At 50.6% G+C, this 10,713-nt stretch overlaps 1 long non-coding RNA gene across 1 annotated transcript; it reads right to left on the bottom strand.

The window, feature by feature from the left end:
- Positions 1-2,634: 2,634 nt before the first annotated feature.
- On the bottom strand, positions 2,635-4,107 carry LOC125541712. The gene is made up of 2 exons (XR_007297627.1): positions 3,414-4,107; positions 2,635-3,287 (listed from the first exon to the last, which is right to left on the bottom strand). It is a non-coding gene; the product is annotated as an uncharacterized LOC125541712 (long non-coding RNA).
- Positions 4,108-10,713: the final 6,606 nt, after the last annotated feature.

A 10,713-nucleotide genomic window follows, 5' to 3' on the forward strand; every position in this document is an offset into this window, starting at 1 on the left:
CTTTAGTAGTTGGTACATGTACATCCAGTTTTTGCTTCCTACTTGTGCAGCCCTTGTAAATGGTGAACAACCTCCTGTTTTGCTTGTACACCATTATCACAATGGAATGAATTTCTTATTAACAGTGTTTCCTTTTCTACTTCCAATGAAACTTTGTTATTTGAGCTGTGATTGGGTTGTGTTTTCTGATACTCCTGCAACTTGTTTCATCTTTATTTTAGGATGTTTCCATAATCTCCATGCCCTGCGATCCTACTCCTGGTGATCTGGCAAAGCTCTACATAGACATCCACAACCACATTCTGGAGATTGCTTCTGCTGTAATTGAAAAAGATGTGGACTTATTGGTTCCAGTCTTCCAGAAGGGGGTTATCCTGAAGGCTTTGATCCATATATTGAAGAGGGTGTTCCAGTCACCAGTCCTAATTCTCAGGTACTCTAATTTTCTGTATTTCATGCTTCCTTGAGCAACTATCTTTGTTGAATGGTTATTAGGCTTGAATCTGTTAACACACAATATTTCTTGTTGTGTAGTCATTGAAAGATTTAAGCCTAGATTTGGGGACTCTATTTAGGCAGTAGAATATTGCTTGCTTGTATGTAAATTGCTTCATTGATTGGCATTAAATGTTGAAATGGTTCTGATAATTAATGTTTGTGTACAGAGGTATACATTTTTCATAATACAGATTATTGGTCGTCCTGGAGAGCCTATTTTACAATTTGCAATACGCCACGACAATTTGTATTGTGTTGGTTTCCGTGCTTTATACCCTGTTGATGATGAAAAGGTGAAGCACTGGTACTCGTATGGGCCACGAGCTTTAATGAAGAGTCTTGTCTTCCCTAATGTCAATGAGTCCAAATATCCAGAAGCCTATAAGACACTGTGAGTATTCGGTACTTATCACATCTTTTATTTGCTGTTGTATTAAACTGTTAGTAACATCTCATTTGCATTCAAAACTTAATTTGTTATACATTAATTCAACAGTGAAGGTCTTCTGATTTATCCGGAGGTTATACGCAATGGTATCTACATTTTGCTTACTTTGAGGAAGACAGGCAACATAACACCCGAAGGAATTGTTTTGAAGGACACCTTCTTTGTTATTGTGTGCGAGGGCAGTCGCTACAAGTTTGCTCAACAGTTGTCACTTTCTGGTATTTCTCCCGGAGTAGAAATTCCGGTCCGAGTTACTGCTTTGATGTCAGACCTGATTCGTGATTGGAGCAATGTGTCTTTTGCCATATTGATGCTCTGGTTGGCTGAGGAAGAAGAGAAACGTCGCTTGGGTGATGCTACACGCAACCGAGCTAGACAGGAGCTTAACAAGTTTATGAAGTATACAGGTCTCATCACATTCCAGGGTCCTAATGACGAGCTGCGGCTAGATCTCTTGGCTGGTCAGTCTTTATATGCTATGCTGTACCAAGAAGTTGTGAGGAACATCCACATTCGGAAGCTTAACTTTGTTAGATCTGTCCCTGACAAGTAAGTTGCAACAAACCTTGTCTCTCACTTGGTTTTAGTTTTGGTTCCTATACTTGGTTAATTCTACCCCGTGTGGATTACCCTAACTGATGGTGTGCTTACTGATGAACTAACTGTGAACCTGCTTTTCTAACAGATGGTGATGGTGGTGTCTACCTTCTGTGAACCTGCTGCTGGTGGTGGTGGTATGCAGCCTGTTTATGAAGCTGCTTTTCTAACAGATGCTGATGGTGGTGTGAACCATTCGTGAACCTGATGGTGGTGGTGGTATGCGCGCCTACTGATGAGCTGTTTGTGGAACCTTCTTTTGTAACTGATGATTAACCTTGTTTTGTAACTGAAAAACCACTTGCTTATGAACCTTCTTTGGCACTTGTTGATAGTTGACGCATGCTTGATCACAATTCACCATGTGCTTGTCCTAGCACATGATTCTCATCCATTTTGTTGTAGTTGTTGTTTGTGCACTTCTGCTGGTATTATTGTATCTGTAGAAAATGCAATGCAATTTTTTGTTACAAAGCTGATGCTTTAAATTGATTGTCATCTGTTTGTTTTGACTGCGCTTTTGTCCATGTTATTGTTCTGGAAGGGCATAAAATGTTTACCACATTAGGGCACAACTGAGGGAAAAAAAATCAATACTTAAAAAGAAGTCCGGATCCTGGACCTGGAGGAGGTTGTCCTGTGTCGCCCGCGAGGGTGGCGACGTGAGAGGAAAGTGGTCACAAATACTTCCAAAGCTTCCTCTCTGTCACATGTACTCCCTCCATTCCGATTTACTCGTCGTGATTTACTCGAACTAAAACCACGACGAGTAAATCGGAACGGAGGGAGTAGTTTCCTGTGTGCGTTCTATTTATCTTGTCGTCGGGATCTCACAATCGGGGAGCATCAAACCATGCCATGTTCTGGAAAGATTGTTTGAGACCTCATGTTCAGATTTTCATGAAATGTTCAGGAAAACCAAGCTTGAAAAGAGCTAAACTGATAACAGAAACGGTGTAGGGAATAAAAATAGGAGGGTAAGGCTTCTTCCTCTCATTCGGCTGATGCCATAAAAGAAAATGGATAATTGAATGAAAAGGAACGAAGGAGATAATATGAAACTAAACTCCAACAGAATACAAGTTATGGTAGAAATCAAAACAGAATAGTTAAAACAACATAACTTAAAATTTATAGTCGATAGATACACAAAGCTTGGTATACTTGAACAAACGAACAACCACCTACTGGAAAAAACAGAAGTGGATAGACATAAATTGGCAAAGGGTAGCAAACTTCGGTCATAACGTTTGCAGCATAGCCGAGCACCAAGTTGATCACAAGTTAAACAAAATAGAATCAAGCATACATGTTCTTCTAGTCTCTGAACCTCTTGCTTCCGAAATCCACTCTCAAGGCTTCATTCGTATCTTGGATGCACAACTCGTACTCAAAAAAAGGAAAGGTTAATTCTCCAATCTTAGCAGATCATATGTAGACTGACTATTACTACATCAACATCACATACACTTACGTGTGATTCTTAATATGCAACTAATTTGACGACAATGCACGGTTAGCCGGTTACATGACTCACATCCAGTTCAGAACACCAAGTTGGAGTCCCCTTTAGGCAGGGCCTTAGTCCCAAGAAATATACATACAGGCTTGACAGCAGTATCATGGTCACAACAAACTCACTACTCACTACTCACAAGATGTGGAGGGGAGTCACAAGAGCAGAGGCACTTGCTCCTGCCATGCGCCAACTGCACAGATCATGCTTCTTCTGTACAACAGGGGACTAGAAACAAGATGTGGAGGGGAGTCAGGAAGAGAGCAGCCGTGCATGAATGACGGATCTTCTTGGACATGATGTGGCTACTCATTCAAGGATGTAACAGACTTTCAAATTACAAAAAATGCCTACCTGAACAGCACCCTTTTCAGCTCTTTGGTTCCATCATGAAGAGAAAAGCAGTGTCAGTGTCAGGTACACCCCGGGTTCAAACTGTTCTATCCACTCGGACTCAACTTGGTTACTGGGTGAACCGGAGCCTCTCTTATTCCAGCCTTGCAGGTTTATCTGGAACCTTTCTGTTTCCTGCCGGTCAAAATCCTCGGATATTGGACGATATATACCCCGCCATCCCACCGTTCGACCTCTGATGCGAAGCCGGGAAATCTCTGATCTTGTTCAAGTTCTCAAACATGCTCTCATGTGGGGCCACCGTGTTATGAACGGGTTTACCTATTTGATGGGCTTGGGGAGGGAGCCCGTTAGACCAAGCAGACATGACATAAGTCGGTGTCTGAGAATAATGAATGTATACTGGCTCATATCTCTTGTGGCCTTCTATCCCCATTTCAGGAGAAACTGCACTACCAGGCAGGTACATATGCGAGCCGTGGTAGCTTCGCATCAGAGTCTCCTGGAGGAAGCCTCTCGGCCATTTCTTTTACTCCCTCCGTTCCAAAATAGATGACTCAACTTTGTACTAACTTAATGTTACTGAATAAGGTTAGTCCTTGTACGGTCTCATAAACCATCAAGGCAAAGAGGTGCAAAGAAGAGAAATACAGCAGAGGAACATGCATCTGCTGGTACCAACTTCAACATCAATCAAATTCTCAGGTTGGAGTAGACCAGATTAACCCGGTGTCTGAAACAATCATGACCCGGTATCATTTATTTATAACCCGGTAATTTTGGCAATCATAAATCGGCAAGATCTACATATTTAAGCCGGCTGAATATCAGTTGAATATTTCAAGAACAATATTTTTTTCAAGTCAGAGCATTAAAGGCCGACTCAAATGGATTATTTCTTATAATATTTTTCTACAAGAGTCAATGTCAGCAAATTGGTTATGAAGCTGGCCTATTGACCTGGATTTTTTAGAAGAAGTGCCTGGATTTTTTGCATTGGCAAGGTTTGGACATATCTGTTAAAAGAGATTTGCTATAAGATCTTGAGTATGCATCCAGGAGGAAATGACAAGGACTTAAGATGATCAGGTGCCCGTTCAGGAAAATATTTAACCCGGAGCACAACCTATCAATTTTGTTCTTGTTTATTTTACAGGATCAGTTTAACATGGATAAATCCAAATTAAACTGGGGGCTAATGTCGGGGATATACCCCGCGGTTTGACCCGGCCGGAAGCATGACCCGGTCGGGCTTGGCGTTTTCATTGGTAACCCGTCGGAGTGGCGACTCATGAGCCTGGCGACTCACGGATGGCCCTAACGGCGGGTCAGATAGAAGACTAGGCCCAAGGCCCAGAAAGCCGGCTCATGTTATGGTGGGCCGGTTTATGAGGGCATAAGGACTTTTCCCTTAAGGGGGCAGACTAGGATTCCAATTGTAATAGACTAGTCCTAATCCTAATAGGACTCTACATGTAAGCCGCCCTTCAACTTATATAAGGAGGGGCAGGGCTCCCCAAAGAGGGAGAAGAAAGAAGAAACAACCTCTAGGGCTAGACACAAAGAGTCGGCTTACCGGCGACTCCCTCATGATCATAATGAGACCTAGTCACAGACAGCATGTAGGGTTATTACCGGATGATGTTTCCCGGGGTCCGAAGCTGTCTAAATCCTTGTCTTGTGTGATGATCCACCTCGCGTCTCTCGTCCCAATCAACCCCTCTCAAGCTACCACATAGATGCGCTGACCTCACGACTAAGTCCTCACACTAGGACATCTGCCGTGACAATTCCACGATAGTTGACGCTCACCGTGAAGCTTGCGCACGGTGGTGTTGAGTTCTTGAAGGGATCTCTCCTAGGAATCGAGAAGCTCATGACGTAATCAGTCCAAAAGCCGGTGTGATGCAACCTTAGGCTAGAGTCGGCAAATTCAATTCGTCGTTCATCTACAACAATTCACGGACAAGAAGGATTGCGTGTGCCACTGCACGTGTTGCTAGGCGATCCGTCCAAATTTGATTTCCTGCTGTTGTGCCTCGCACGCGACCAGGCAATTTGTCCTGGTCGATTTCAACTATGTTCTCCGATGAAGAAACCGAGTCGATGCGAAGTTGTCGCTTCTGCTGTGCATCGCAAGTCTGCAAGTGGTCGAGACCCGTCCAATTATGTGGCTGAGATTTAACAGATGGCTGTGGCTATAATTACAGACGATCGGATACAAAAGATAACCAAGGATCATCTAATGCGGCCTCTGATGGCATACTCCACGAGGCAAGCCACCAACATAACATGCAGCATAGCAGCGATTGCGAGAAGACCTGCTTCACGGGAACATCAAATAGAAAAAAAGAAGAGAAAAGGGGTGGCCACGTCCTGAGGATGTGGGCGTGGACTGGTCAACCACCCACGATAGATCGAGTTCTCGTCGCTCCACATCGTCACTCCGTCCTACAACGGAGCCGCCTCGCCGGAGCGGCCTCCCCGTCAAGCTGCCTTCTAAGGGCATCTCCAGCCGTTCGGCCCCCCAGGCGCCTAAATAGAGCGGCCTGGGGGCGTGCCGGCGCTAGTTCGGCCCCTGGGGGCGACCTAGCTCCCATTCACGCCCCCACGCGCCGGCCCCAGGATGCAGGAAATTTAAACTTGGTCGTTTCCGCTCTCAAAAGACGCCGTAAATCCGGCGATCGGACATAGTCTGGTGTTAAAAAAACAGAGCGCCGCCGCCGCAAGTTCGCGTGCGCAATGATTCACTCGGCGGGGTCGGCTCCAGACGATGGCGGAGTCAGCGTGCGCGGGCTCGGCGGTATCGAAGCTGCTTCGGTGGGCTGTGTCGGCGCGGCTTCGGCACTGCTGGGCGGCGATGTAGAGGCTTCGCTCGGGCTTGGTGTCCGTGTGGTCGTGGGCGTCATCGTCGGCGTCGTCGGCGTTGCCGTCGGCAGCTCGCTCAGGATGAGGCCGCGCTGCACCAGGTACCATGCCTTGAGCTTCTCGTCGTTGCTCTGGAGCATGTCCGCCCCGCCCATCAGAAAAGCCATGTCGGTGTTCCTCTTCTTCGCGGCGACGTTCGTCCGGAGCAGGTCGAGCTTGATGGCGTTGTTCTTTATCAGCGACGACCATCGCACCTCGGTCTTCTCTTCGTCTAGGACGGCCCGGGCCTGGGCGTCGGCGAGGCAATGCTTGATGGACTCCTGCACTCGCGCGGTTGCCGCGTCGGTGTTTTTCCCCTTCTTTGCCAATTTGTGGCCGTCCGGCCGCCCCTCTGACGCGCCCGGAGTCGTCGCGTCTGGCTTGTATGTCTCCTTGGCCTTGTCGAGGGCACGTCGGACTTCCGCCCACTTCTCGCACTTGTTAATGCGCTTGTAGACATGGAGGTGCTTCAAGTCGGCGTCTTGGTTGTCGCCCCGATACATGGCGAACATATGCAGCAGCTGCGCGGAGGGACGAACAGTTGGCGGGTGGCGGGCGTAGACGACGAAGATATGTGGGCGAACGGCGTGCGTACCTGATCCTCAACGCTGGCGCCGCTCTCCGGGCGAGCCGCGACCTCCTCAACGATTCCATGCCATTTGTTGCACGCCAACTGGATACGCCCCCAATGGTTCGCCATCGCCTTGGAGCCGCGCTGCATGTAGACGCCTTTGAAGTAGGGGTCGACGAGCTTCCGCTCGTCGAACTCGGCCTTGACGCGGTCCCAGTACGTCTCCAAGCTCTGGTTCGCGCCGGTGGTCGGGTCGAGGCAGACGACTTTCCATGCTTTAGCGAGGCATTCCTCCTCCTTGGACGTCCACTTGATGCGCGGTTCGCCTGACCTGGCCGCCCGCTTCTTCTTCTTCTGGCGCCCCTTCATCGGAACAGGAGCCGGCTCCTCCTCCTCCTCCTCCTCGTCCTCGTCCTCCTCCTCCTCATCGGGTTCCTGCGCGTCCTCGCCGTAGACGTAGTCGAGCTCGGCCTCCATGTCGCCGCTGAGATCCACTACCTCGTCCTGGGTGGCAAACCCGGGAGACGCCGCGGCCGCGGTCGATCCCGTCGCGATGATGTCGTCCATGTCGGCTCCCGTGTCGTCGGCGTCGCCGACGTGCGAGAAGGGCAACGGTCCACGGTAGAGATGGGGCGTCGGTGAGGACGCGTAGGCGGCGGGCGGCGAGTAGTTGTATGGAGGGTACTGCACGCCGACGAAGGCGGGCGAGGGCGTGCGCATAGCAGGGTGACCATGAGGGAAGGTCACGTTTGGGTTGAACCCACCGTGCGCGTCGCCGTCGGTGTAGCCGGGCGATGATGAACCCCATGGAGATCCGACGCCTTGCTGTCCCCAGGGCGCGTACTGGGCATGGCTGACGACGGGTGGATTCATTCCCACCTGGTCGACCGATGAGGAAGACGCCGCCGCGTGCGCCGCGTTGTCGCGGGCCTTCTTGGCTATGGCCCTGTTCCGCCGGTCGGCGGTGACTGCTTCGCGCCGCTGAACTTCCACCCTCCACTCGGCGTTCGACAGGCCCGGTGGCTTCGTTGGCGGCGCCCTCGGCTTCCTCTGCTTCGGCTGGGCCACGGTGCCAGCAGCGGTTACCGCCGCGCGCGGCATGGCGTACTTCTTCCGCGGCATGGCGGCGACTGGGAGGCGAGCGGGAGGGGGTTTGGCGGGAGAAAGGCAGAGAATGGCAGGAGGAAGGCGAGCGAGCGGGAGAGATGCGAGGGAAAAGCGTCAAGAAACGGCGGGAAAAGGCCCTCGGGTCGCCTCCAGGGCGGGCCCACGCGCCTTTTTCGCTTGTGCCGGCTCCCCAAGCGCCCTCAGGGCGCTGGGTTCGGCCTGGGTCCGCCGGCACTAGTTTTGGCCTAAGCCGGCGAAAAACGGGCTTCTGGGGGCGCGACTGGGGCCTTTTTTTACGCCGGCACGGCAAAATCGCCTGGGAAGGGCCTGTTGGGGGCGCGACTGGAAATGCCCTTAGCCCGGCTTCACCTCGCCAAGGGGCCCCGAGCCGCCCTCGCCAGTGCCGCCTCGCTTTGACCCCTCCACGACCCAGCCTCACTGCTTCGAGCCGGCCTAGTCTCCGCCTTCAAGCCATACCCGCTTGGATTCGCCTTCGCCGCCCCTGCTCGGACTTGCCTTTGCCACTCCAAGTCGTCACCGCCTTGTTTCGAAACAGCCACGGCCGTTTCCGAGTCGATTTGCTACAGCCACCTCGCCAAGTGGCCCCGACTCATCGAGTCACCTGACCTCTCCTTGCTCGACCGTCGTTGTTGCACGCCGTTGAGCCGTCTAAAATTGCTGCCATGGCTGCATGAAGACCCGGTCCCTGATGAGTCCACAACCGCTGCAGTGGCCATTGTCGCGAGTCGCCCTACCGGCCGATTCCAAACTGCAAGCCGGCATCTGCTTCAAACCTCCCTACTGTGCTTCAGCCGTGAGTCACATTAACCTGCCACCTCGCCGTGGTTTGCCGCTGCCGCTGCTGCTGCTGTTGGTGTCTCGAGCCGGCTTTGAAACGCCTCTGACCCGCCTACCTCTGCCGTCTCAACGCACTGCCGCTGCAGCTCTTGAGCCGTTGTACTGCCTCTGACGTCACGCCAAGTCGCCCACAGCCGAGTTCTTGAGCCCCCGTGCCTGTGGCCTCTGAGCCGCTGGGCTCGCCCCGCGCGGAGGCGCAGGCGTGGATAAGTTGTGACAGTTTTCTTGACGGACGCTCGCGCTTTGGGCTACTTCTCTGGTGCATTAGCATGTGAACAAGGGACGGGCCAAGGGATACAGGATACTGGGTCTATTTTTCATTGTTGTTCCCGGATAAGCGACTCCGATGATCAGTCTGATACACTACGAGAAAACCATTATTCAGCAGTAGTGGTAGCAATGCTATTCACATGCACCAATTACAAATGAATACTTGCTATGCGTCAAGCACATCGACTTGGATCTCAAGGCATTCAAAGCCGATTATTATTCAGAAAGGGGGGACAGAGGAAGACCCATGTGGGTGCTGGTGCTACAGTAGATGTGCATATGTCTAGCTATTTTTTTATCCGAGCACGACCAGCATAATCTACACCAGCATCCGTGATCATCCGACAAAAGAAATGCCGGGTGATATCCATCTAAGTTTATTTTAGTAAACATATTGTTTTCATCAAAGAACAATTACTTTGGTCTGTATATTTTTATGTGCAGCAAAGGTGGTGCCATGTTGTGCCTATGAAGTGTACGTCAGCACCATCACGCACCGGCGTCTGCGCCCTCTTACTGATAGAACAAGTGTGCGCAAGTCGCCGCCCGTGCAGCTTAATCTACATCAACCCGTCGGAGCCACGTTGAGCCGCCCTTGCCGCTTTGAGCCGCCGGGGTTATATTAAGTCGCCGGTCTGCCTGAGCCGCCGGAACTATATTAAGTCGCTGGTCTGCCTGAGCCACCTCTGTCGCGATAAACGGATCATCCGTCATCCAAACAAATCAGGTGATATCCATCCAAGTTTGTTTTATTAGCACATGTTGTTTTTTGTAAAAGAACAAGTTTATCTTTGCCTTGGTCTGCAATATTGTTTATGCAGGGCAATTATTTATGACAAAAAGTGATATTATACCGCGGATATGAAGGCTCGTCAACATCTTTTGGCACAGGTGGTCGTCGTTACTCAACGGACTCCCGCACCGGCTTCCAACGCCGTGGCCGTCTCTCGCGACCGCGTCGGCTTACAACGCCGTGGCCGTCTCTCGCGACCACGCTGGCTTACAACAAGGAGGACAACTTGCCCGTCCGCACCAGCTTACATCGCCACGGCCAGTTCATCTGTCTGTGCCACCTCAGATGTTGCGGTCGTCTTTACCGTCCGTCTTTCGCGGCCTGGTCTACATCAACACACCGGGCCGCACCTGTCTAGATGAGTTGTTTATTGAGTATGAGCAAGTCACTGCTTTGGTAGCCCGGTTTTCTTCCAACAAATTGGAGGCAAGTTATCATGTCTTATCAGCCGCCGTCATCACTGGATGGCTCAATGGGTAGGTGCACAAGTCGCCGCCACTACGGTTTCGTTAACTTCAAACAACCAGTTGGAAACCATTGGCCAAGTTGCTGACACGGCTCATACGGGATCATTTATAACCCGCCGTAGTCACCTCAACCTTCTATGGATTCACATCACGCTATCAACGCCAATGATATACACCTTCTGCTATGGTCAAATATGGAGAATCTCAAGCCAACTCCTCGAGTCGTCTTGAGACTCGGGGGCTACAATGGTATGACTCGGCAAAATTAGCCGGTTTCAATGAATTCAAGAACTCCGGGTCATTGAAGGGAAAATAACCCGGCCCTGG

The sequence above is a fragment of the Triticum urartu genome, chromosome 2 (assembly GCF_003073215.2).
Source record: "Triticum urartu cultivar G1812 chromosome 2, Tu2.1, whole genome shotgun sequence".
NCBI classification, from domain to species: Eukaryota; Viridiplantae; Streptophyta; class Magnoliopsida; order Poales; family Poaceae; genus Triticum; species Triticum urartu.